Source organism: Hypanus sabinus, chromosome 8, assembly GCF_030144855.1.
Source record: "Hypanus sabinus isolate sHypSab1 chromosome 8, sHypSab1.hap1, whole genome shotgun sequence".
Taxonomy (NCBI): Eukaryota; Metazoa; Chordata; class Chondrichthyes; order Myliobatiformes; family Dasyatidae; genus Hypanus; species Hypanus sabinus.
The window spans coordinates 163,262,880-163,290,835 of NC_082713.1; the positions used below are offsets into that span (position 1 = coordinate 163,262,880).

Consider the following 27,956-nt stretch of genomic DNA (forward strand, 5'->3'; position numbering starts at 1 on the left):
TGCTCTTCCTTGACAAAAGGATCCTACAATATAACGTTATCTCTTTTGCTACAGTTGTTGTTGTTCCTTTCTGTGCCTCGTGGCGCATTGGGCAGCATTTTTTGCCAGTTCCATGGAGAGCATTTAACTGTTTTTTATGAGGCTGAGTTGCCAGCTCGACACTCAACCCAGCAGGAATACAATGCATGTGAGGAGCCAGCCGGATTTGAAATCAGGGCTATTCACCTCAGGATTATGTTTCCCCCCAGCCCCCCACCATTTCCCAAAAGTAGTTATACACAGGTAGCTTTCTTGGTCATCAAAGATAATTGCTCAAAATTGGGCAATAACATTTTTACAATCTTTATCACATTATGTTTGCAGTTATCTGCAAAGTTATGTACTGGCCTGTTGAAGATGGCCAGAAATTTTACAGAGTAAATATTGTAGCAGTAGCTGGGAAATTAGAGATGCAATTTCATTAACACAGTGATTCAGATACAAAGCAGAAATGTTATCCCTCCTTGGAGAGTAGCTTAGTTTAATCATCATTGTGATTAACTAGCCCAACCTTGTACACTTAAAAGGTATATAAGTTTCAAACTCTCTGAAGACACATCAGATATTGAAACCAAGTGTTGTCTTTAAACTTCTGCTCTAATGTGATACACATCATTTAGTTTTATTGAAAATTGATGCTTCGTTGAGATATGTTTTATCCTCATAAAACTTATGATTGTGAAGCGGAAAGAGTGAGCAATTTCAAGTTCCTGGGTGTCAACATCTCTGAGGATCTAACCTGGACCCAACATATCAATGCAGTTACAAAGAAGGCATGACGATAGCTAAAGTTCATTAGGAGTTTGAGGAGAATTGGTCTGTCACCGAAGATACTTGCACATTTCTATGGATGTACCATGGAGAGCATTCTAACTGGCTGCATCACCATCTGGTGTGGGGGCTGGGGTTGTGCACTGCGCAGGACAAAATAAACTGCAAAAGATTGTAAACTTAGTCAGATCCATTGTGGGCACAAGCCTCCCCAGCATCCAGGACATCTTTGAGGAGAGATGCCTGCGAAAGGCGGCATCCATCATTAAGGACCCCTATCACACAAGTCATGCCTTCTTCTCATTGCTACCAGCACAAAGGAGGTACAGGAGCCTGAAGGCACATGCTCAATGATTCAGGAGCAGCTTCTGCCCCTCTGCCATCAGATTTCTCAATGACCATTGAAATTCTTGTTCTTCACAGACATCCACAAAACCAGAAGAGTGCCGCAAAGAGTGAGTGACAATAAAAATGTTAGGACCCCACGCACAATCATGCAGCAAAGCATTGACCCCCTCCCCAATTATTTCAGTTAAAAGCATCATCACCCTCCACCCACCGAGCAAGCAATAGATAAGCCCCCAAGAAACACCATAATCTGCAGTACAACAAAAACTAATCATTCAGCTAACAATTTGTCATGCTACAGGCTCTCTCTCTCCCTTTAAAGGGCAGAGAGGTATTACAGTGAGAGGGGAGACATAAACAATGCAATTCACTGATTTACAGTGTTACAATCCCCACATCGCTTTTTCGCCAAGATCTCTGACTCGAAAATCACCAACAAACTCTCCCCCACCAATAAGAGAGAGAGAGAGAGAGAACGATTCACCGAGTACAGACCCCACGACAGCTGATCCATTGTTCCCAATATTCCGTTTTCCCCCACAACGCTTCAGTCAGTGGCACTGGCATAGGATCCACTCATCCCCAGGGCTGCAAGAACTCAGAACCCCAAAGGCGTGCTTGTCTTCTAGGCTGCATCCTTGGGATATTGAAAAATGTCCAGTTGGTGGGCCCTGAGAGTGGGAGCCAACATTGTAAAGAGCTAAAGTTTGATTGCAGGTCTAGGTCAGTGTCTTCAACAGAACCCTATGCATCTTGAAAAGGAAAATGAGAGACATTAATCTTAGAAGTTAAGCTGATTCCGCAGATGAGCTCGAAGATGTTGCTGTCTAGTGCCATTGTAACTCCATAATTTACAGTTTTTATTATTATGTATTGCAATGTACTGCAGCTTTATAACAACAAATTTCATGTCATATGCCAGTGATGTTAAATCTAATTTTGATTCTGTGTCTATCTAGTATTTAGTATCGAATTTTGTGAATTATGTTTCACAACTAATCCAATTACTGAAAAACTTTCAACCACTGATAATTAGGTCGAATTTATTCCTCATGTGTAACAATTAAGCCAATTCATCAGTCCATTTAAAAGATAACTCTAGATTTTGTTTTTAATTGTTGCAGTTGATTTACACATTGTACAATTGATACACCTATCTCTCTCATTTATTTTGTAGTTGTATGATCTAGCTGAGTAAAAATTAGTTGTGGTAACCTAAACAATTTTATTTCAAATACATTGCTTTTTTATAAATCTTTGGGGCACATTGATAAGTAACAAAATGCATTAGAAGCTCAGTTTTACTTTTTGCCCATGAATAGGTTAGAGAAACATGATTCAATTCTAAATCTGGCAAGGGTCATCGTGAGCTCTAATTTCATCAGTCTGTAAACTACAATGCAGGAAATCCAACACCTGCGGCATCCAAGTAATAGAATAGTTTACACCTCCCATTTGACTTCTTATAATAAACTGCAAGGAAGTGTCTACGATTCCATTTGCGCTGCATGTTGTCCACTTGCTTTTCGCATTTGCACAATTCGTTCTTTTTTTGCATGATGGGTGTTTGATGTTCCACAATGTTTTTTTGTTTTGCGGTTGCCTGCAGGAAGATGATACATACTCTGTATACATACTTTGATAATAAATGTACTTTGAGTCTTTGAAACTTTTATCTTTCTCTGATTTATTGATACTGCCAAAGGCAGACAACTAATTGGATTAATTTGTACATATGACTTTCAAATTTAGATGCATAGGTTCTAAAAGGGAGTTGCAGTTCATTCAGCTGCTACAAACAAACAGCATCCAATCAAACACTGATATTCACATAATCTGGCAAAATAAAGAGTTCATGCTTCATGAAGTGATGTAATTGCTACAACTTTTATTCTTTCCTTACTTCACACACAAGAAAGGATGGGGACTTTACTGAACTGATAATAAAACTATTTTGATCTTAAAATGATTATCACCATCGGTTATGGAGGGTGAGGACTCCTGCACAAGATTGAAGTAAGCTGCACAGAGTTGTAAACTCAGTAATTCCGTCATGGACATCAGTCTCCCCAGCATCCAGGACATCTTCAAGGAGCATCTAAAAAAGACAGTATCTATAACTAAGGACCCCTATCACCTAGGACAGGGGTCAGCAACTTTTACCACTGAAAGAGCCACTTGGACCCGTTTCCCACAGAAAAGAAAACACTGGGAGCCACAAAACCCGTTTGACATTTAAAATGAAATAACACTGCATACAACGTTTTTTTTGCCTTTATGCTATGTATAAACAAACTATAATGTGTTGCATTTATGAAATTGATGAACTCCTGCAGAGAAAACGAAATTACATTTCTGCATGCAACAAAAACATTTTGAACTCCGAAAAAAAGACGTTGGGTTGAAGGTTACTTTTAAGTAAAATACTCAATGTCTATTTGAGTTCTTCTTGTATTTACGAAAAACGCTGAACTTAAATTTTCCGCCAGCCGCAAACCAAAAATAACGTCAGCCAGGTGTCAACCTGAAAAATAAAAGGACTATTTCACTGAACAATGAAAAAATATGAATATTCCTAAAATAATAGGCAATTAAAATATGTATCATACTTGGTTAATGGGATTTCTGCTCCTGGACCTCAGCGCACAGCATCTGCACATCAGGGCTGTATGACGTCACCTTCATCTTTACACAGGATCGCAAGCTGTCATCTGTGAGGCGTGCACGATGTTTGTTTTTAATAAAGTTCATGTTGGAGAACACCTGCTCACATACATATGTGGATCCAAAGATCGACAGGACTCCAAGCGCATACTTTTTAATGTTTACATAAATGTTGGGGATAGCATTCCATGTTTCGAACACAAGTTTGTCTGCTTTTAGGAGGTTTTCAATATCACTCCATTTGTGATTCTGAGCAAGAACAGCCTTCTGACGGGCAACATCTTCAAGGTCTGCTGTCAAGTGTCTAAACTTGGACACCCATATGTCTTTGTCGGCTATTTCGGCCAGTTCCATCTCAAGATCAGGTTTACTCATACCTGCCAATGCAGTCGTATTCAGTAGAGATGAATCGATGCTTAGGGGAGTGACCGGGAAGGATAATGTGTTTTTTTCCTCTCTGAACTCACAGAAGCGTTTCCCAAACGAAGTTTGCATTGCGATGATTGCAGAATGTAAATACTCCGAACTTATCATGTCGTGACCTTGTTTGAACTCTCTCAAATTGGGGAAGTGAGACAAAGTGCCTTTCTGTCAATCTCTGGCAAGCACTGTCAACTTGCGCTCGAATGCCAAAACATCCTCCAACATGTGTAGGGCTGTACGTCCTTTCCCCTGAAGAGCTGTGTTCAGCGTGTTCAGGTGCGCTGTCATGTCTACCATGAAGTGTAGCTTTTCCAGCCCTTTGCTGCCCAGGAAAGTTTTCACTTCTTCCAGACACGCGACAAAGCGTTTCAGCACCTCCCCTCTGGACAGCCACCGGACTTTGTTGTGCAGCAGGAGATCAGAATATGCGCTTTCCAGCTCGTCCAGTAACAAACGGAATTGACGGTGATTTAAACTTTTTGCCATTATTTTATTGACAATCTGAATGACAACATCCATTACTTCTGTGCATTCTGGAGGAAATGTTTGAGCGCACAGTGCCTCTTGGTGCAAGATGCAGTGAAACATCAGCAGCTTTCTGTCCAGCGACTTCTGCAGTTAAGCCACAATTCCCTTGTGCGTTCCCATCATATTCGGTGCCCCATCAGTAGCTACTGACACCAGGTGGGTAGTCTTTATTCCTTTGGCACTTAAACAATTCAAGATAGCCTCACAGATGTCCTCCCCCCGTGTTTGGTCTTTTAGAGGTATCAACTCAATCAGTTCTTCCTGTGGCCCGGCAGAGTTTACATACCGGCAGAACAACGCTATTTGTTCAATATCACCTTTGTCTTTAGACTCGTCACAGGCAATCGAGTAGGCCACAGCTGAATTGATGTCTTTAATTTGCTGTCTTGTGATGTCTTCTGCCATTTTTATGGTTATGTCTTTGACAGTCTTTGCAGAGAGGGGCATATCCCTGATTTTCTGCACAATTTCACTCTTGTTTTTAAAGTCCGTGAATAGATGTTCTGAAATCTTAATGAAAGATTCTTTTATATATTCACCATCTGTAAACTGCTTCCCGTGCCTGACTATTTCCTGAGCGGCAATATAACTAGCGTATGTCGTTGGTTTTCTGGACTTCATCCATTGCTTGAAATGATTTTTGCTCAGATCAACCTTCCGCATCAGTTCCGAAACGGCTTTTTTTCTCTCATCTCCATCCGGATATCTTTGAGCAAAGGCTGCGTGTTTATTCTAGAAATGCCTTGCAACATTTGACTTTTTGTTGTTTGCTAGTTTCTCATTGCATATTAAGCATACCGGTAAACCAGTCTCGTCAACAGTGAAAGCAAATGAATCTGTCCACGTATCATTAAACGTTCTGTTTTCTTCAGTCACTTTTCTTTTTTTAGAATTCTCCATAGTTGGCCTACCTTGGATCGAAAAATTAAAGAAATCGCGCACTGACGGGTGTCAGGTATTGGCAGTGGTGACGTATATTAATAGCAATAAAAACACGTTGTAGCGGTGTGCTCACACAGTCAGTAAACTGCAGTCGAATAACTTTATTCGAACTAAATAGCCTTGCTTTTAAGCCTCCCTCAACCTGGCCCCCATGGGCGCGGATGCTGCAAAAGACCAATTATTTCCCAAAGCAACAAGGAGCTGCAGCACAGAGGTAAAAGAGCCGCATGTGGCTCCGGAGCCGCGGGTTGCCGACCCTCGACCTAGGACATACCCGCTTCTCATTGCTACCCTCAGGAAGGAGGTATAGAAGCTTAAGGGCACACGCTCAGAAATTCAGGAATAGTTTCTTCCCCTCTGCCATCCAAGTTCAGAATGGACATTGCACCCATGAACACTACCTCATGACTTTTTAAAATCAATTTTTGCATGACTTATTTAGTTTTATTCAGGTTTTTTTCCCTCTCATTATTATGTTTTGCATTGTTCTGCTTCCAGAAAGTTAACAAATTTCATGACATATGCCAGCGGCGTTAAACCTGATTCTGATGCCAAGTGACTTTGAAAATTTAAATCCGTCGATCATACTTCTGTATGGATAGAAAAAGGAATGAATGCAGTCTTACAGAGATGGAAGTAAGGCTTTGTTCAATAAAATGGAACACAAAAGCCTACAGGATTTTCATTCAAATGTTTTTTTGTGTAAAGTGATGTTCCTAATGAATAATGCAAAGTGAGTCCCATGACAAGGTTTAATTCTGTTTAAAGCAAATGGAGTCACTACTTGCAAAAAGGAATTGAAAGAAATCAAAAACAAGTGTGACATGAGGTACCACAAGGATTAGGTCTTTCTATGCCTCAAGATGATCCATCATTTATCAAATGCATCTTGAATTAACAGCATGCAGTATGGTGCGAGTTCAGTTTCAAGAGTGAATACAGATTTAGGTGGTCTCTCATTTATTTGATTTTCCATTACACCAAGGGCTGACTGTTGCCAAAATTTTTTCCTTGAGACCCACTCCTGTGGAAAGTATTATTCAGAGCAAACCTTTATTGTTGGCAGCTCTCTGTTGAAGTCCAGTTGCCTGAGAGGTAGATGGATATATCTCTTGATGTTGTAGTCGTGTTTGCCAAGTTTGGCAATTAGCTTGCAGACGTTTCATTACCAGTAGAGGTGAGATCCTCAGTGTGCAATGGTTGGTGTTTCCCTCTGGGACTGTTTATATAGCCCCCCTACACCACGACCACCACCACCACCACCATTTTGTTGTCTCAGTCCAGATTGGCTACCCCTTCAGTTGACCTTTGAATTCTATTGGCTCACATTTCTTTGGCTCTTAGGGGTTTGTAGGTAGCAATGATTTTGATTTGTTTATTTACAGAGTTATCAGATGAAGGGGTACTTTTTTATCAAGAAATGGATAGTCAGCATCACAATAATATCACAATAAACCTTAACTTTTTTTGTACCATTTCACTGCAGCTTCCTCTCTGCTCATTGCAAAACACATTACGGATTGCTATAAAGATTAGCCTTTAATTTCTGACCACAAAATAGTCAACTAAAAGTATCAAGTAAGGAGAAGCTAGGAAATCACATGTGCAATCTTCTCATCATCTCAGCAAATCCCACTCCTTGCTCTTCAATCACACAGCAACTTAGTTGAACAGAGAAAAACAGGAGAAAGCGTTCTTTGGATTATCCATCTCTGACCTCCAAAGGGCAACACTACACTGAGTTGTCCACTATCTTCCACATGAAGGTAGTGGATCAAACGTTTGGCCTTTCAAGAAGTTGTCTACCCCCTTTGATACATTTCTGAAAATCTATAGTGCATGTGTCTCTTTTTTTTCAAAAATGGCTAGACCTCTATAATAAGAGACTCTTGACATTTAACTAAAGATGCTTCTTTGCTAGTTTACAGATTCTTAGGGTTTTAGAGCAAGGAAACAGACCCTTCACCTCAACTTGTCCATGATGAACAAGTTGTCTATCCACACTCATTCCATTTACCTGCATTCGACCCATATCCAAACTCAACCTTTCCTGTCCATGTACCTGCCAAATTACTTTAATGGTTGTAATTTTACTTGCCTCTATCATCGGGTGACAACACAAACAACATAGACCACATTCAGAACAGTGGAGCACATCTGTAGTATTTTTCCTCCACTGATTAGCAGACTGTCCAAGTTACTGTAACATTTTCTAGCCTCATATACTGTACATGGTCTACTTAGCAACAATCTTACCCTGCATCTACAAAGCAAGATCTTACCTGAAGGATTCTGCCAAAAGAGCTTCATTGCAAATGTTCCTGTACTTGCTATACATTAAATGGAATATATTAGTTGGTTTTCAATTTCCCTGGCTGGAAGGGTTTGAGGTTAACTGGTCACCTCAATATTTTGACTTTCTGACCAGCAGAAGGACAAAGAAATAAAAGCAAGAGGCCATTCAAGCTCTCATGGGAGATATTTTAAACACATCACATTCCATCACTATCTATATATTCCATGATTCCCTAATGGCTAAATATCTCTTTTATGAATATATTGTGTTTCTGAGCCTTCACAGACCTCTTAGGGCCAGAAACAGGACCTTCAGCCCATGTTGAACTATTATTCTGCCCAGTCCCATTGACTTAAACTAGGACCATCGTCTTCCATACCCTTCCCATCCATGTAGTTATCCAAACTTCTCTGAAGTGTTGAAATCCAGCCTGCATCCACCACTTCAGCTGACATGGTAGAAGTGTCTGGTTGGCAGCATTTATCTTTTTGGTTAGACATAACCCAGCAATTATTTTAGAAATTTTGACCCCGATCCAAGATACCACAGCCAGGTAAAATATCAAGTTCACATCTTCTCTCTCATCCCTATATGAATGTTTTTTACCCTTCATCCTCTTTTAAACTCCAGAGGATATCAGCTATACTGTTTAATCTCTCCCACTGTGGCAAAATCATTATCTAAAGATCAGGACTAATTAACTTTTATCATGTTTCCTGTATCTCTGATATGTACTTTCTGGCTTTGTTCTTGTGTTCCCACAACCAGTTAGTCTGGCTACCTTCTTGTTCTGTTTAGTTCCTTGAGTAAATTCTTTAATTAATTCCCTAATTAATACTCGCAACAGCCAGTTAGCTGGCCAAGTGTGAAGGCAGGATTAGACTGATTACAGCTACAAATCTGCAGCATGGCTGGAATTGAAGAGTCTGCCTGAACTTCTTAAATCAGCAGTTGGAAAAGGAAGAGAGAATGGTTGGGTTTCTGAAAGACTGCAAGACTTGCATTACATCAGTCAGACTGAATATTCCATGATACAGATCTTGAGGAGTTAATCAGAGGTCAACACATGCCAACTAAGACATCCATCTCCAACAGCATCAATTACCCTTTATGAGATATCATCTTGTTTTTTTTCATGGGATTAATTACAGTCTGGGGTCAGCAGTACCATCACTGGTAGTGCATTGATTCCTGCTCTTGCAAACTAGCCTTAACCTCAAAACAAGAAACCAAAAAGGCCAAATTATTTTTCTGACATGAAAAAGCAGGTTAGGCTCCACATATGACTCACATTGGGTGTCAGTTATCTTTACTGATGTTCCTCATTCCAAAAGGTATTTAATCTGCTCCAGGAGAATACCCTTTCAGCCCCAGAAAATGGAGACCATTCTCTGCTATCTACACATGGTTTCAATGTTGTGTGAAGCACACGTTTCTTGTTATCACAAGCTAAAATATTTCTGATAAAGCTTATCCTTTAAGTTGCTTCAGGTGTTTAAAGCATAGTTTAGAATTGTTATATTTCTTTTGTTGAATCTGTAATGCAGATATTGACCCAAGTTCAATAGCTGTAGGACTGATTTCAGCAAAGAGTAAGTCAGTAATACTGTCTCACTGCAACTTCAATTCTCCATTCCATTTCTGAGCAAGTTTTGCACATGAAACAACTTTCCAATCTCGTGACTTGATGCGCCAAATGTTACCCTCATTTTAGATTTAGACTAAAGAGCCAGTATATTGAAAGCTGATTGATATTCGTTTTAGATGTACCATGGATAATAATAAAATGGTACAAAGTTGCCAGCCTGCCATTTGGAACTGATGAATTGTGATCTCCAAGCAAGTGGGCCAGCATTCCAGCATTCTCACCTGAATGAGTAGGTAACCCACACACAGATTTAACAATCCTTTGGTTCATGCACAACATATATAGGACTGCAACAAGCAGATCTTTGGAGTTGACAAGTTTTCTGTGTAAAAAAATATATATTCCTACAATTTCTGATTTTGGAAAAGTAATTTTTAACACCTTTCAGGTTTTCATACAATATTTTGGTAAAATCTGTAGATTTGTCTGAAACCTACTGTATCACAAAACGACAAGCGGTAATCTTTGTAAATTGCAAAGCTCTCATTTCCCCTCTCCCTCTCTCTCCTTTGTATTGTTGCACATGGTGCAAAAGTGACTTGCACTCATTCCCATGCAGCAGCTGTCACTTGAGTCATCTCCCATTTCATCTGGAGGCTCAAAGTGGATTATGTGCACCAGCATCTGATTTACAGATCTCCAAAGAGAGAGAGAGAGAAAACATCCCCAAATTAGCCCTCATCCTGATAATTAGTGTATGGCTGTGCAATGAGCCTGAGTTCATAAACACCCGGGGTCATGACATGCTGAGGTTCTACCCAACCCAAGTGGATGAGCTTGGCCTCGTTGCCATACAAAGTTCTGATTAGATGAGTCTGGTAGTACCACCTGTGGTAAACTCCTGTGATCACAAGTCTATCAGCAACATGGAATGTCCTGAAAGCCCTGTGGAACAAGAAAATAATGGATTCTATAGGATCTTGCCTGAGTAGACCATCAAAATCAATGAGCGATGAGAAGGGCCCTTCCCTGTCAGGTCATTCATGCACACCTGGAGTCTCAATCCCAACTCGTGTCGCCCTCAGAGTGGATGCTGTGCGGAGGAGGCATTCTTGTGTCCACATACTTTGTGCATTCGGCAAGATGGTGTGGAAAACCGTTCAGCGGTCCGTGTTCAAGTCTGAGCTGAACAGTTGTGTAAAACTGGACTCTTTTACCAATGGGCTGTTCACAGGAATGTACATATACTGACATAAACGCCAGTGGCTGCTGGAAGACCATCAGCTATTTGTTTATTTATTGAGAGATAGCACAGACGGAGTAGTCCCATCTGGCCCTAAGAGCTGTGCTGCCCTGCAATCCTCCAATTTAATCCGAGCCTAATCACAGGACAATTTACAATGACTAATAGGTCTTTGGATTGTGGGACCTATTAGTCATTGTAAACTAAGGCACCTGGAAGAAACCCACAAGGTCACGGTGAAAACATACAAACTCTTTACAGGCAGTAGTGGGAATTGAACACAGGTCATTGGTACTGTAAAGCTTTGTGCTAACCACTACGCCACCTTTTCATCTTGGTGAAAGACACACTCTATTCTGCCTCAACTCATTTTAGAATTTACTTCTTGCCTCTCATTTCCTGCTATCATTTCCTATTTCCTGGTAGTGCTGTCAGTCCTTTGTCGGACTTATGGCAGGAAGTTAGCAGAAGCCTATGGGGATGAGTTTTATAACTTATCTTCAAATGCCTTCATATTTTAAACACCAACTGATTTAAATTAATATTACTTTTTTTCTCACAAAATTATAGATATTGTGTTATGCATTTAATTAAACTTGAAATAACAGATGAGTTAGGTTTGTTTCTGCAATAACATTAGAAATATATGCCATGGTATTTATACCTATCCATACCTCAATTGGACATCAGGATGTGACTGATGTTAGATTAATTACCTGTCTGGAGAAGTTGTGGCCTTTTTGCAGATAATCAAGGATTTTGATAACAATTTCCTGCTTGCTCTGCAACAGCTTTATTTATTCCTAAATATAGCTTCATTGAATGCTGCACTGATAATATTGTCTGCTTGATAGGCTGTGGGTTGAAACAGCACACCAGCTCATAATTATTGAATTTTGTCAGCTGAATAATAAGGTTTACTTTCCAGATTTGTTTTTCTTTCAGGATTTTCTCATTTGGCGACTGCAGGTGGTCGCTGTTTTTTGAGAAAAATGGAAGCTATGCTCACAGCTTTGTTAATTTATAATCAGCATTGGAGCTATGCTGTGCAGTTTGCCTCTGTCAGCCGATGTGAACGTCTCTTTGTGTACTGTTGGATTGGGAGGGTTAGGTTCTACTCTGCAAACTCCAACTCTTGCTCATGTTTCCTCATCTCTGCAATAAAGCCATTATTATTCTACACACAATATCATTTATATGGTGCTAGATTCAACCTGAATTCAGTATTATATTTCAGTCCTTCTGTGAAATCTATGTTAACCTATCTCATCTTGTATTCTGATCTTTAACTGAACATCTGCTATTGAAGTCATTCATTGCTTTAGTTCTCATTCTGGGCCCAGAAACATCTGCACATCTGGAGTATTTGAATACATCAGATTTTTTGAGAGTATTTTGTCAAAGTAAAACAAATACAACATGAATTTTCTAGGTAGTCTTCTGCAGTGTCTTTTAAAACTGAAAAATTCAAGCACTACTTGCTTCAAGCCTCTGCCAGTAGTTTAGTTACATTCTTATCTCCTGACTCGAGCTTGCACTGTAAGAGGATTGCAGAAAGTGTGTAAAGTGTTTATCACCCTGATCTCAGAGATGAAGGGGTTTAGTTATGTGGATACACTGAAGGATCTGCGTAGAAATAACAACATTCATTTTCCTTAACCATGCTTTCCACCTCCACCATTGTCAATATGGTTCTCAGTCCTGACTGATTGATTTCCCTAGCCACCCCTCTCCTCCAAGTCAGAGCATGGATAGGGTTTCCTCATGACCTTCTTCTTCACCCTGATAACCCCCCAGGTCAACCTCCATAATTTTTTTCGTGTCCACAAGAGATTCTGCAGGTGTTGGAAATCCAGGGCAACAAACATAAACTACCTGGGCAACGACTCAGGTCAGGCAGCATCTATGGAAATGAATAAACAGGTGAACATTTTCACAACATATTCCTGTGATTTTAAACCTTAATCTGATTCAGATTCTGACATTTCAGGCTGAGAAGGGTCTCTGTTCAGTCATTTCCATAGATGTTGCATGACCTGCTGAGATCCTCCAGCGTTCTGAGAGTGTTGCTACATAATCCTATTACCATGGACATCTCTGCTGTTCAATATTTCAAAGCCACCGTTCCCTCTGCAATTCCCTGATTCAGTCTTCAAAGTCTGTTAACACCCGCAACTATTCACATGGCACTTTTTCTTTTAACTACAGAACATTAACACCTCTCTCAACATCCAAGGAAATAAACATTCCCCAGGTGAAGCAGCAATTCATGTGCATTTCTTCCCATGTTGTGAACTTCAATTGGTGCTCACTTTGTGGCGTTCTCATAGTATTGGAGAAATCAAAGAAGGTTGGGTAACTGCTTTGCAAAACATCTACATTCATTTCATCAGGGTGAACCTGAGTCTCCAGCTCCCTGCTGCATTAGTTCTCCATGCCAATCTCAATCTGACCTCTCTGTCTTTGACCTCCTATACTACCTCTCTCTCCATCACACATTTCCAGAATTGTTTTTGCTCCACTCACCTCTTTTTCAGCTCCTTCAGACAGATCTGATGACAAGTGTTCTCCACTCTCTCAAAGATGGCATCACATCTCATTTACTCACTCATTCTTAGTTTCCACCAAACCACAAATATCCCCTGTGTTCTCTCCTTCACTCCTCTCTCTCCTCTGCAATCATCTCCTAGTTCTGCTGAGACATCATCGATCTGAGACGTTAACTCCATTTATTTTTCCCATAGGTATTTCTGTTCAAACAAGGTCAATTTCTATTTGTAATACATATTTCCAGCATCTGCAAATTCCTTTTATTTTAACAGGATGTGCTTTGGATCTTGCAGGTCAGAACTAACAACACATCATCAGGGAGCTTATACTGCAGGATACATTTACCCATGTTGGGTATAAGAACTCATGGAAAGAAGTGTGAATTGGCAGCTGGGCTCCGTGAAATAATGCAAAAGTTTCTGTTAACACCTATGTCCACCTTGATCAGAATCAGAATCAGGTTTAATATCACTGGCATATGTCATGAACTTTGTTACCTTTGTGGCAGCAGTATAATGCAATACATATAACTATAACAAAACAAGTGTGAATATATATATGCACACACAAAATAGTTAAATAAGTAGTGCAAAATAGGAATGAAAAATAAGTAGTGAGGTAGTGTTCATGGGTTCAATGTTCAATTCAGAAATCAGATGGCAGAGGGGAAGAAGCTGTTCCTGAATTGTTGAGTGTGTCTTGCGGCTCGTTTATCTCCTTCCTGATGGTAGCAATGAGAAGAGGGCATGGCCTGAGTAATGGGGATCCTTACTGGAGGATGCTGCCTTTTTGAGGCATCGCCCCTTGATGATGTCCTGGATACTACGGAGGCTGGTGTCCATAATGGAGCTGACTGAGCTTCCAACTTTCTGCAGCTTATTTCAATTCTATGCAGTACCCCCCCCCCCCCATACCAGCTGGTGATGCAGCAAGTTAGAACGCTCTCCACAGTACAGCTGTAGCACTTTGCGAGCCTCTTCGGTGACATACCAAATCCCTTCAAACTCCTACTGCAATATAGCCACTGTTGTGTCTTCTTTGCAGCTGCATCGACTATTTTGGATGGAAACCTTGCATCGATATGATCGTCTCCCCTCTGCTACAATTGTTGCTTGATCCACTAAGTTCCAACAGTAGTTTGTTTGTAGCTGCAGGTTCCAGCATCTGCAATCTCCTTTGTCTATAGATGCGCATCCTGAATTTTCTCTTTGCCATAATAACAGCTCATATTCATTTTTCTGCGCTTAAGCTGCCATTAACTTTTTGGATAAAAAAATGTGCGACTCTCATTTTGTGCTTTGGCTATTGGTAGGGTCACCCATGCCAAACATGTTAAAGCATAGGTGTCAAACACAAGGCCCGCAAGATCATTTTAGATAGGTCTATTATTTTAATTATTAATGGCCCGGCGATATGAAGCCTATGATTGTAAGTTAATACCAATCATAAAAATAATGCTTGCTCAGCAGTCTTCTTCATAAGAAACGGAATTTGTGAAGTGAAACACTTTGTAGTTATAGCAGAGACTGAGACACATGAGAACAGGCTGAAAATACGGAGGCAATGAAAGCTGCGTTCGCACGCGCCCGACTGATCCGGCCCGCATGAAGCTGCATTTTGCCCAATCCGGCCCGTGACCTAAAATGAGTTTGACACCCCTGTGTTAAAGGGTAGAGGCCGGACTAAGAGAGGTCCACTGGTCCTCCTGGTTCAGGGGCTCAGCTCAGAGCTAACAACCCTGACAGGTCAAAAATTTGTTACAGAAACAGCAATGAAGAATTCTTCTTTATCTGTGTGTGGCAGTATGAACAGGCAGAGATGGAGGACCTTCGTTGCGCCCTAAGCACCGACAGTGTAATGGGCAGTGCAGCTCAAGGGGCCTATTCCATGCTGTATCTCAATTAATAAACAATATACAAGGTTAGAAAATTCACTGCTGGGCCCAATGATTATTTCTGCTTAAGCCTATTTCTCACCACCTGGCAAAAACAGTGAAGGAGCAGGATTAAAACTGACATATGTGATTTACTAGGCCCATTCCTACATCACTGACATATTAGCGCTGGCCTTTTGATCTGTCAGCAAGATAGAGGATATTAATCTACACAAACTAGCATGCAATGATGGACAGACACCTGAAGCAATAATAGAGGACAGACTGTGAAGAACATGATCAGTGTGCTCTTCCTGCCTGGCTGAACTGACGAAAAAATGAAAGGTCCCAAGCAGGTAGAAATAACACAAATATTATGTTGTGCATTTTAATCTAATGGAATGCACTGAAACACATCACTGGAGCATACTCAAACAAGATTTCACTGAGCAGTAGAAGGGGATTGTAGGACATGTGACCCAATGCTTTGTCAAAGGTTAGATTTTAAGGAGTTTGAGGCCCAGTGGAATTATTAAAATCAGGGAGGTTAAATAACCAGAATCAGAGGTGTGTAGTTATGGTAATATTGGTTCCTTAAGGTTGTCATGGCCAGGGGTGGTAATGGGGATGAGCTCCTTGTATCTATTAAATGCTCCCATTGGCATGTACCTCAAATAGTCTCTGACACCAAGTCCAACTCCTGGCCTCCACTGGGCTAAGCCCAGTGGAACCATTTCTAATGATGGGAGAAGGAGTAAAGGCAGGTTACAGGCATCATAAAAGAAGTCACTTCAGACAGATGGGGCTCATCAGCAGCTCAGCTAGGAGAAGGAAAACTCTCATCTCAAACCTCTGCCCTCTTGCAGCTATACCCACTCATGAAGAAGGCTTTGGAAGTAAACTCTAAGGAAAAATGCAGAACTGGAATCCCTAAGGCAGTCCTATGTTGAGCTTCACGATGCCTGGCAACTCCTGCGATGCCACTGGTGCCAAACTATCGGTCTCTGCCGTTCCTTTGGATTTACCAGCTGCATGGAGAATGGGAGCCCTCTGCATGGGTAACAGCTTGCTGTCCATATCGTACTGATCTGGCCTGCTTGAGTACTGGCTGCATATCATGTAGACAACTGGCACGCAACTTCCATGGTTGACCCCGACCAACGGAGGGCCTCAGAGATATGACAGATATACTGTAAATGGTTGAATGAGATCAAAGGGATAAGGTATAGCCATATAATCATATAACAATTACAGCACAGAAACAGGCCATATCAGCCCCTCCAGTCCGTGCCAAACGCTTAATCTCACCTAGTCCAACTGGCCCGCACTCAGCCCATAACCCTCCTTCCTTTCCTGTCCATATACCTATCCAATTTTATTTTAAGTGACAATACTGAACCTGCCTCTACCACTTCTACTGGAAGCTCGTGCCACACAGCTACCACTCTCTGAGTAAAGAAATGCCCCCTCGTGTAATCCTTGAAATTTTGCTCTCTAACTCTCAACTCATGTCCTCTTGTTTGAATCTCCCCTACTCTCAATGGAAAAAGCCTATCCACGTCAACTCTATTTATCCCCCTCATAATTTTAAATACCTCCATCAAATCCCCCCTCAACCTTCTACACTCCAAAGCATAAAGACCTAACTTGTTCAATCTTTCCCTGTAACTTAGGTGCTGAAACCCAGGTAACATTCTAGTAAATTTTCTCTTTACAATCTCTACTTTGTTGACATGTTTCCTATAATTCGGTGACCAGAATGGTACACAATACTCCAAAATCGGCCTTACCAATGCCTTGTACAATTTTAACATTACATCCCAACTCCTATACTCAATGCTCTGATTTATAAAGGCCAGCATACCAAAAGCTTTCTTCACCACCTTATGCACATGAGATTCCACCTTCAGGGAACTATGCACCATTATTCCCAGATCACTCTGTTCTACTGCATTCCTCAATGCCCTACCATTTACCACGTATGTGCTATTTTGATTAGTCCTACCACAATGTAGCATCTCACACTTATCAGCATTAAACTCCATCTGCCACCTTTCAGCCCATTCTTCTAACTGGCCTAAATCTCTCTGCAAGCTTTGAAAACCTACTTCATTATCCACAACGCCACCTACCTTAGTATCATCTGCATACTTACTAATCCCATTTACCACCCCATCATCCAGATCATTAATGTATATGACAAACAACATTGGACCCAGTACAGATCCCTGAGGCACACCACTAGTCACTGGCCTCCAACCTGACAAACAGCTATCCACCACTACTCTCTGGCATCTCCCATCCAGCCACTGTTGAATCCATTTTACTACTTCAATATTAATACCTAACGATTGAACCTTCCTAACTAACCTTCCGTGCTGAACCTTGTCAAAGGCCTTACTGAAGTCCATCTAGACAACATCCACTGCTTTACCCTCGTCAACTTCCCTTGTAACCGTTTCAAAAAATTCATTAAGATTTGTCAAACATGACATTGCATGCACAGATCCATGCTGACTGTTCCTAATCAGACTCAGTCTATCCAGATAATTATATATACCATCTCTAAGAATACTTTCCATTAATTTACCCACCACTGATGTCAAACTGACAGGCCTATAATAGCTAGGTTTATTCTTAAAACCCTTTTAAAACAATGGAACCACATTTGAAATATTTCTGTCAGAGCCCCTGCTATTTCTACACAATACTTCCCTCAAGGTCCTAGGGAATATCCTGTCAGGATCTGGAGATTTATCCACTTTTATATTCCTTAAAAGCGCCAGTACTTCCAACTCTTTAATTGTTATAGTTTCCATAACTTCCCCACTTGTATCCCTTACCTTACCCAATTCAATATCCTTCTCCTTAGTGAATACCAAAGAAAAGAAATTGTTCAAAATCTCCACCATCTCTTTCAGCTCCACACGTAGCTGTCCACTCTGATTCTCTAAGGGACCAATTTTATCCCTCACTGTCCTTTTGCTATTAATATAACTGTAGAAACCCTTCAGATTTATTTCACCTTACTTGCCAAAGCAACCTCATATCTTCTTTTAGCTTTTCTAATTTCTTTCTTAAGATTCTTCACACATTCTTTATATTCCTCGAGCACCTCACTTACTCCATGCTACCCATATTTATTGTAGATAATCTTTTTCTGAACCAAGTTTTCAATATCCCTTGAAAACCATGGCTCTCTCAAACTTTTAACCTTTCCTTTCAACCTATCAAGAACATAAAGATTCTGTACCCTCAAAATTTCACCTTTAAATGATTTTCATTTCTCTATTACATCCTTCCCGTAAAACAAATTGTCCCAATCCACTCCTTCTAAATCCTTTCACACCTCCTCAAAGTTAGCCTTTCTCCAATCAAAAATCTCAACCCTGGGTCCAGTCTTATCCTTCTCCATAATTATATTGAAACTAGAGTGAGATCATGGAACAATTTGAAATGCCGGTTCTAGATAGACTGGAAAGCCCTAGTGTCAGGACTGGAGGCGAGGGTTGGGCTGATTTCACTTGCTCTCCCGCAATTTCATTCTTCTCTCGGTGATGAACTGCTCTAGCTGTTGTGCTACTGAGACCAAAGCTAGGGCCTACTCTGGCCGCTCTGGGGAGTGGATCTAAGGACTCAATCTAGTTCAGAATGCTGCCGCTTGCTTCTATTGTTTGCGTGATTGTGTTTTCTTTCTCTTTCTGATTTTAGCTTTCACTTCTTAAAAAATTGGGTTATTTGGGTTTCTTGCTTTGTGGCTGCCTGTAAGTAAAACAAATCTCAAGGTGTATAACTTATACATTCTTTGATAATAAATTGTACTTCGAACTTTGAACAAGGATAAGAATCAAGTCATCACTTTACTGGAAACCAACATAAAATCCGGACTTGGCAAATCCTAAGAATGGGAAGTAGAGAGTTAAGTTATAGGCAGTAGAGTTCTGGGTGATCTAAGTTTGTGGAGTGTCACCAAAGAAGGCCAATCAGGGGTAAGTCAAATTGTCTAGGCCAAATACCCATCTGAGGGTTTTAGCAGAAGAAGAGCTGAGGAAAGAGAGCTGGTGATGTTACAGATCTGAAACTGGTGGACTAGTTAATGAAATAGATACCTGGGCTAAAGCTCTCTTCATGACTAAACATAATACCAACAGCTTTATCATGACGTGTGGAAGAATGGTAGAGTAGGTGGCTGGTGAAGAGAGTTTCTCTGAGGTCCACTAACGTTATTGTATTTTACACACTAATATTTAGTTGACAGAAATGTTTGGCAATTGAGAGGAGGGGATTAGTAGTGGTGTGGGAAAATGAAATGTGCCAGTTGGAAATAGAAGCAGTATTTTTTAATGATGTTGGTTTGTAACTATTACACGGATGAGGAATAGCTGAGCTTTAAGGTTAATTGCTCACAAAGCATCAGAAGTAAAATTTTTGGAGCAGCAGAGAAACAATTACAGGTAAATGAAAACTTATCTTTGAGGGACCGAGGCACAAGCACCATAATGAGGGACCGAGGCACAAGCACCACAGCACTGAGGGATCGAGGCACAAGCACTATCACAATAAATGTCCAAGGTACTCATGGTTCAGTAGACAACATTTGCACAAATTTGGACAAAGTTCTAGTTTAATTTAAATTCCAAGTATTAAAGTTTCACACAGTTATCCTTCTGCCACACGTTGTAAAGTAAATCAACAGGAAGAAATGGGCAGGCTATCCGTTTAGACCTTGAATTAACAATGCAGTTTGCTTTGGCACTGACCTTTACTTATATCTTCAGCTCTTATTGCATAAAAGGGGTTGACCTCGGCCTACTCAGGTTACAGCAGCTGGCTCTTCAACTCACCTTTTATTTATTTATCGAGATAGAGCACGGAATAAGCTCTTCCAGCCCTTAGAGCCACGGCATCCAGAAATCCCATGACTTAACACTAGCCTAATCACAGAAAAATCTACACTGACCAACTAACCTACCAACCAGTGTGTCTTTGGACTGGGGGAGGAAACCGGAGCACCATGAGGAAACCCGCACAGTCACAGGAGAACGAACAAACTCCTTACAGGCAGCAGCAGGAATTGTACTGTAAAGCATTGTGCTAACCATTATGCTACTGTGCTACCCCGCGTTGCAAGAATATTGTTAGAAGTATTTGTTAAGAGCCAGCAGCTGCGGCATTAATGAAAATGGAATGAATTTAGTGTTCTGTGAATAGTGAGAAACAGATGCAAAAATCATAGCTGAGTTATTTTATTAATTAACAAAATCAACTTACATGTTTTAAAGCAATGGGTTGAACAGTGTGACAGACAGGCTTCCCCACTCTCAATAATCAAAAAATATGTATACGAGGAGCTCATGGGCGTGTACACACATGCTCACTGCGTTACTTACAGATGTAAACCATCCAAGTCAATAACTTTAAATTTTTGCACACATCTCTGACTTTAAATGTTTCAATGTTTTAAAAGATTTAAATAGAATTAAATCTATTTCAACTGTTTCATTGATTTTTAATAATTTTTGAACATTTTTATATGTCTTTAGTGGCAATGAGGCCACGACGTTGAGAACTGGATCACTACTTTGCAAAGAATGGGGAAAGATGGATCTGCAAAGTGGAAGTTCAAATATATCATGTAGTTCCAGCAACAAATCTGCCTTCTGCTACCCAGTGTAAATTTGACAAGATAAATCTATTAGACACAAGCTCACCAAGCAAGGGTCCAATATTGTGGGTCATAACCGTTTGCTAAATGCATGGATCAATTTACTGCAAGAAAATGGTTCTCAATGGCATATGGTGACATACCTGTATACTTGATAACAAATTTACTTTGACTTTGCATATATATTCCTTTAAACTCTCGAAACTCACAAATGCTTCCGGTCACCTTCCTACAGGAGAGGTGTAAATAAGGTTGAAAGAGTACAGAGAAAATTTACAAAGAATCTTGCCAGGCCAAGAGGGCCTCAGATAAGGAAAGATTGAATAGGTTAGGGCTTTATTCCTTGGAATGTAGAAGATTAAGGGGAAATTTGATGGAGATATACAAAATTATGAGGTGTAAAGATGGGGTAAGTGCAAACAGGCTTTTTCCACTGAGGTTGGCTGGGATTACAGCTAGAGATCATGGGTTAGGAGAGAAATGTGTAAAGTTTAAGGGGAACATGAGGGGAAACTTTTTCGCTCGGAGGGTCGTGAGAGTGTGGAATGAGTTTCCAGCACAAGTAGTGCATGTGAGCTTGATTTCAATGTCTAAGGGAAGTTTGGATAGGTACTTGTATAGTAGGGGTATGGATGGCTGTGGTCCCGGTGCAGGTCAATGGGAGTAGGCGGTTTAAATGGTTCGGCATGGACTGATGGGCTGAAAGCCCTGTTTCTGTGTTGTACTTTCTATGACTCTTCTATTGTGGACCTCAGAAAATGATGAATGCTTTTACATCACATAAAATAGCTTTGCATGGATTTTTTGAATATGTACTCGTGTATATGCATGGAACATAGAACAGTTTAGTACAGTTCAGGCCCTTTGGCCTATGATGTTGTGTCAATCTTTTAACCTAATCCAAAATCAATCTAACACTTCCCTCACACAACAGCTATCCAATTTTCTTTCAGTCATGTCTCCATCTATGAGTCTCTTAAATGTCCTTAATTTATCTGCCTCTCCCACCAGAGCATGTTCCACATACCCACCACTGACTGTGTAAAAAACCTACATCTGAAATCCCCTCTATATTTTTCTCCAACCACCTTAAAGTTGTGCTTGCTTGTATTGGCCATGCGTTTGGAAATCGTTTGATCTCTTGGTATCTTGAATGATTTTGAATGATTATTTGCCTCTGTTCTTTTACCTGTTAGATCCCCTGTAAGCAATATTATAAAATATCAACCACAAGTATTTTCTACGACATTACATCATCCATTCTCTACTCAATGAAGGAAAGTCATCTGTTCTTAGTTTAGAGTTCCTCTCTTCCTTACCTACCACCCCATCAGCCTCCGCATTCAGCACATCGTCCTCTGCAATTTCTGCCATCACCAAAGGGATCCTACAGCCAAACATATTTTTACATTACCTCCCACACTCAGCGTTCCACAGGGATCACTCCCTCCATGGTTCCCTTGTCAGTTCGTCATTTCCCACTAATCTCCCTCCTGGCACTCTTCCCTGTGAGCGGCCAAAGTGCTACACCTGCCCATTCACCCCCTCCCTCACCTCCGTTCGGGGCCCCAAACAGATCTTCCAGGTGAGGCAAATTGGCTGGGGTCATCTATTGTGTCCAGTACTCCCTCATCTAAATTGGTGAGACCCACTGTAAACTGGGGGACGATTTTTTTCCAGCACCTCTGCTCCATCCACCAAAAGTGCAGCCATTGGCCAAACATTTTAATTCCATTTGCCATTCCCTTTCCCACATGTCAGGCAGTGGCCTCCTCTTGTGCCATGATGATGCCACCCTCAGGGTGGAGAAACAACACCTTATATTCCACTTGGGTAGACTCCAACCTGATAGCATGAATATCAACTTTTCTTTCCGGTAAAAAAAAATTACAACCCCTCCTCTCTTTCTTTATTCCCCACTGTGGCCCCTTATCCCTTCTCACCCATTTATCACATCCCCCTTCCCTTTCTCCCATGGTCCACTCTCCTCTCCTATCGATTCCTTCCTCTCCAGCCCTTTACCTTTCCCAACCACCTGGCTTCACCTAACAACTAGCTATCCTCCTTCCCCTCCCCCCAGCCTTTTCAGTCTGTTGTCTTCCCCTTCTCTCCCTGTCCTGAAGAAGTGTTTCAGCCTGAAACATCAGCTGTTTATTCTTTTTTATAGATGCTGCATGTTGATTTCCTCCAGCATTTTGTGTGTGTTGCTTTGGATTACCAGCAACTGTAGAGCTTCTTGTATTTTTAAGCAACACACACGAAATGCTGGTGGTACGCACCAGGCCAGGCAGCATCTATAGGAAGAAGCACTGTCAACGTTTCGGGCCGAGACCCTTCGTCAGGACTAACTGAAAGGAAAGATAGTAAGAGATTTGAAAGTAGGAGGGGGAGGGGGAAATTCGAAATGATAGGAGAAGACCGGAGGGGGTAGGGTGAAGCCGAGAGCTGGAAAGGTGATTGGCAAAAGGGATACAGAGCTGGAGAAGGGAAAGGATCATGGGATGGGAGGCCTACGGAGAAAGGACAGGGGAGGGGACCACCAGAGGGAGATGGAGAACAGGCAGAGTGATGGGCAGTGAGAGAAAGAAAAAAAGGGAGGAGGAAAAGAACAGAAAAAAGCAAACACAAAAAAGTAAATAAATCAGGGATGGGGTAAGAAGGGGAGGAGGGGCATTAATGAAAGTTAGAGAAGTCAATGTTCATGCCATCAGGTTGGAGGCTACCCAGCCGGTATATAAGGTGTTGTTCCTCCAACCTGAGTGTGGCTTCATCTTGACAGTAGAGGAGGCGCAACACACACAAAATGCTGGTGGAACACAGCAGGCCAGGCAGCAGCAATACCTTTTTAAATTTTAACTTTTAAAAGAACTTTTAAGTTCTTTTTTTCCCAGCTCTAGATTTTCAAATATGTTATTGCACAATCAGGTAACCTGATCATTTGCAATTGTGCTTTATAACACATTGTATAAATATCCTTGTTAGTATATGTATATAATTATAAATTCGTATACTATATAAATTAGTATATGACTGGTAATTATTGATTTGTTTTCAGGGTTCCCTCCAATTGAATAGTTAATACCATTGTTAGCTTCCATTGAGGTCATTATCACTTAAGCATATATATGTATTAGAAGTATTATTTGGCTGAATCAAAAGGAATATTTTGGATGAAAATGGTCTTCAAGCTTTATAGGCATAAATTATACTCAGTGACTTAATAGTCAATGGTTTACCCTTTGTGGAAAAATAATTTTTATCACTGTTGGGGAAACCCTTGAATTGCATTTCCCTTTGTTAATTTGCCACTTAGATCAATCCACAAACAAAGATTAATCAAAGTGTGCATCAAGTTTCCTGTAATGGCTACAGAATCAACAACTGGCGCCATGAACTGCCCTGAGACCCATGGTGATTTAGGAAACTACACATTTCCTGCTGATTTACTGGTTTGTCTGCAGCGATTCACCCACTGACTGCTTTGGGAACTCATTACGCCTCTACGTTAATTAAGTTGAGGGAAATTTAGAAACATGCAAATTACAGAACTCCATGCATTTATTACAATTTGGCATTTCTGCTAGAGATTCAGCTCAGTACTTTAATGCAGTTTGTCATGCTGATGACAACAGTTAAACATGAATCCCAGGATCCTCCCCAGTTAGCTGATGGGAACCAAGATAAATGAGCATCACTACAGTTGGGTGCAGTCGGCATTCCTGGCTTGAGCAAGGGCACAATTTCCTTTTCCTGTTTGTTCTCTAGTGGCCCCTGTTGGAACCATTTATAAATGCCTATCAGCTTCTCCAAAGTGCAAAGTTCAAAGTACACATATGTCACCACATACTACACCGACATTCACTTTCTTGTGGAATTCAACAGTAAATATAAAGAAACACAATAGAATCATTAAAAAAAACTGCTCACAAAGATAGACAAACAATGTATGAGCAAGAGACAAAAGAATTGTGCAAATACAAAAGAAGCAAAATAATAATAAATAAATAAATAAATAGATAGATGAATGAATGTGAATGAATAAATAAATAAATGATACTAAGAACATGAGTTCTTGAAAGTGAAATCAAAGGTTGTGGAATCAGTTCAAAGTTATCTATGCTGGTTCAGGAGCCTAATGGTTGAGGGGCAATAAGTGTTCCTGAATCTGGTTGAGTGGGAACTTAGGCTCTTTTTGCACCTCCCTGTTGGCACTAACGAGAAGACAGCATAGTTCAGGTGGTGACTGTCCCTGATGATAGAAGCTGCTTTTCTGTACCGCGCTCCACATAGATGAACACAATGGGTGGGGAGGATTGCTTGTGAGGAGACAAATCTTAAGATAACATGCAGTATAGTAGACTCTACATATCTTTATAATAATATACTTCGAACTTTAAACTGAGGCAAGTGGAGAATCAGTCAGAGGTTTCAGTCTTATGCCAACAGGATATGTGTTTCATCCCGAGAATAAATACCAGTTGGAAGGTTGGATTCATTGGGCACCCGTTCAGCACATTTTCCAAATTATTTTCACTATTAGAAGGAATTAAACTATGAAGAGATTTAAATCTGATGGTGAGGGTCTTAAGTTGGAGACACTTGGTGCTGTGGAACAAATATATCAATGATTATAGGAGTGATGTGTGAATAAGACATGGTTTACAGTCAGATACAGGCAGTATTTGATGAGCTGAATTTTGGGATCAAGAGATGGCGGACAATAGGTCATTGGCGTTGGAGAATGTCAGTCTAGTTATTTTGAGAAATGATAAAGTAATATGAAAGAATTTGATCAGCAGATGGGCTAAGACAGAATGTGAGGGTCTAGAAATCCCATTACATGACAATGCATGTTAGTAAGCACACATTCAAATGCCTAATACAAGGGGAATGTATTTCTGGAAACTTCATTAACAGGGGAGTCACAGGCCAAGTACAGTGATATGAAAGTGTGTCATCCATGCTATCGTATACCTGAAGCTCACAAGTCTCAGCAGCCACTTAAACTGAACAAACCTTCCCTTGCTTGGATTTACTTAAAAAGGTTCAAGCTTATTTAATTGATTGCCAAATAACATGAATTATCCTTTCTTTAAGTAGTTTTCTCTGCTTTCACTCCCATATCCTCACAATATCTTCATGTCACCCAATCACTTCTTCAGTCAAAACCTACTTAATAGTCTTCATGCCACTGCCTGTAAGGAGTTTGCACATTTTCATCGTGACCCCGTGGGATTCCTTCAGGTGCTCCAGTTTCCTCCCACAGTCCAGAGACGTACTGGTTGGTAGGTTAATTGGTCATTGTATATTGTCCCATGATTAGGCTAGTGTTAAATCAGGGGTTGCTAGACAGTGTGGGTCAAAGGGATGGAAGGGCCTATTCCATGCCTCCAACCCCTAAAGTCCAAGGTCTTCTTAATCTGACTTAAGTCTCTGATCCTCTAATTGAACCATCTTGCCCATGTTCCAGACCAATCATCCTATAATTTCATAAGTAGTGCAAAAATAGAAATGAAATATTAGTGAAATATAAGTTGTTCATGGGTACATGGGTACAATGTCCATTCGGAAATCAGATGGCAAAGGGGAAGAAGCTGTTCCTGAGTGATTGAGTGTGTGCCTTCAGGCTTCTGTACCTCCTTCCTGATGATAGCAATGAGAACAAGGCATGACCTGGGTGATGGGAGTCCTTAATGATGGACAGCCTTTTTCATCATGCAAGCATAGTGGTTGATGTAACACTATTGCACCACGGGGAGCCCAGGTTCAGTTCTGCCACTGTCTGTAAGGAGTACATCTTCACCATGACTACATAGATTTGCTCCAGGTCCTCTGATTTCCTCCCACATTGCAAAGATGTACATGTTAGTAGGTCAAATGGACATGTGGGTGTAACTGGACAAGGTGGACTTGTTGGGGTGAAAGGGTCTGTTACCATAAATCATGAATCAACCACAACCAAAAATAAAAATATCAGAAGGGCAAATGAAGCAAGTTTAATTTCTGTTCATCTGATTGGAATGAAAGCATGGTGTAGCAGTTCATATGCTCTTTGACAGCCGCAATAGCGCTGGTCTGATTCTGACTTTGAATGTCCTTGCAGAGTTTGCACATTCTTGATGTGACCGTGCAGGTTTCACCCTGTTCCTTTTGACCTCCCAAACATGTGCGGGTTGGATACTGTAACTCAACTATACAGTAGTTGGTAGGAGATCTGGGGAGGAGGAGAGCTGATGGACACTTGAGAGAGAATCTGTTACAGGGTAATAAATTACAAAGGCAATTGATAAGTTTGCTCTGAGGGCTGTAAGTGACCAGATGGGCAGAATGGTCTCTTTTCATTTCTTAGGAAAATATGAGCTGTTTATGCCCTGAAGCCTGGGTGTAAAATAAGATGAAGACTATACTTGGCACACGTTATTGATAGGCAATGAATTATGTTTTAAAAAAAATATGGGTCATCATTCAGCTTGCCTGACATGTCTTATTATTGCTCACAGAGTTTTAGATTGAGAAAACTTTGCCGAGGCAAATGAAGTGACAAGTGAAATTATGGCCTCGTAGTTGCATACACAATATGTGTAATGATGAACTACCTCACAGCAGTGGCAGAACACTTGGCCAAAAATGGAAAGTGGTGGATAGATTAGCAGTAAAGGCTAAAGCAAAAGAGGAGAGAAATAAAATTTGGGGATAAGTAGATAAATTAGAACATAAAACAGCATGAAAGCAAACCCATATACTAAAAGGCAAAAAAAAAATTAAAGCGAGCCCTATTATACGCATGACAATCACCAAATATCTCACATTATTGTACTTGCTTATGTTGCTAAATAGAGTTGTTTGACACTTGTATTCAAGTTGTGCTCCATACAGCTTGATGAAATTGATGGATATACAGATCCTTGAAGATCAGAGTGGTGATCTATGCCTGGAGCCGAAAGATCTGTGAGAGATCTAAAATGGATTTCTTGCACCTGTAGTTAGTGATTGGGAGAGGGACATAGAGTCGACACACGTGAGGCA

The 27,956-nt window shown here is 40.7% G+C and overlaps 1 protein-coding gene across 23 annotated transcripts in view; it reads right to left on the minus strand.

Moving 5' to 3' along the window:
• The window catches only part of LOC132398672 (ras association domain-containing protein 9-like), a 209,731-nt gene that overhangs the window by 132,131 nt on the left and 49,644 nt on the right, over nt 1-27,956 (minus strand). For 8 of the 23 annotated variants that reach the window (XR_009513749.1, XR_009513752.1, XR_009513751.1 and 5 more), the window contains one exon: nt 1,654-2,761. The exons of 11 other annotated variants lie outside the window; for them this stretch is intronic. The gene's annotated coding sequence lies outside the window, so the exon portion shown is untranslated. Of the gene's footprint in view, nt 1-1,642; nt 2,762-3,134; nt 9,240-27,956 lie in introns of those variants that run through there. 4 more of the 23 variants (XR_009513744.1, XR_009513748.1, XR_009513760.1 and 1 more) reach the window with 3 other exon arrangements.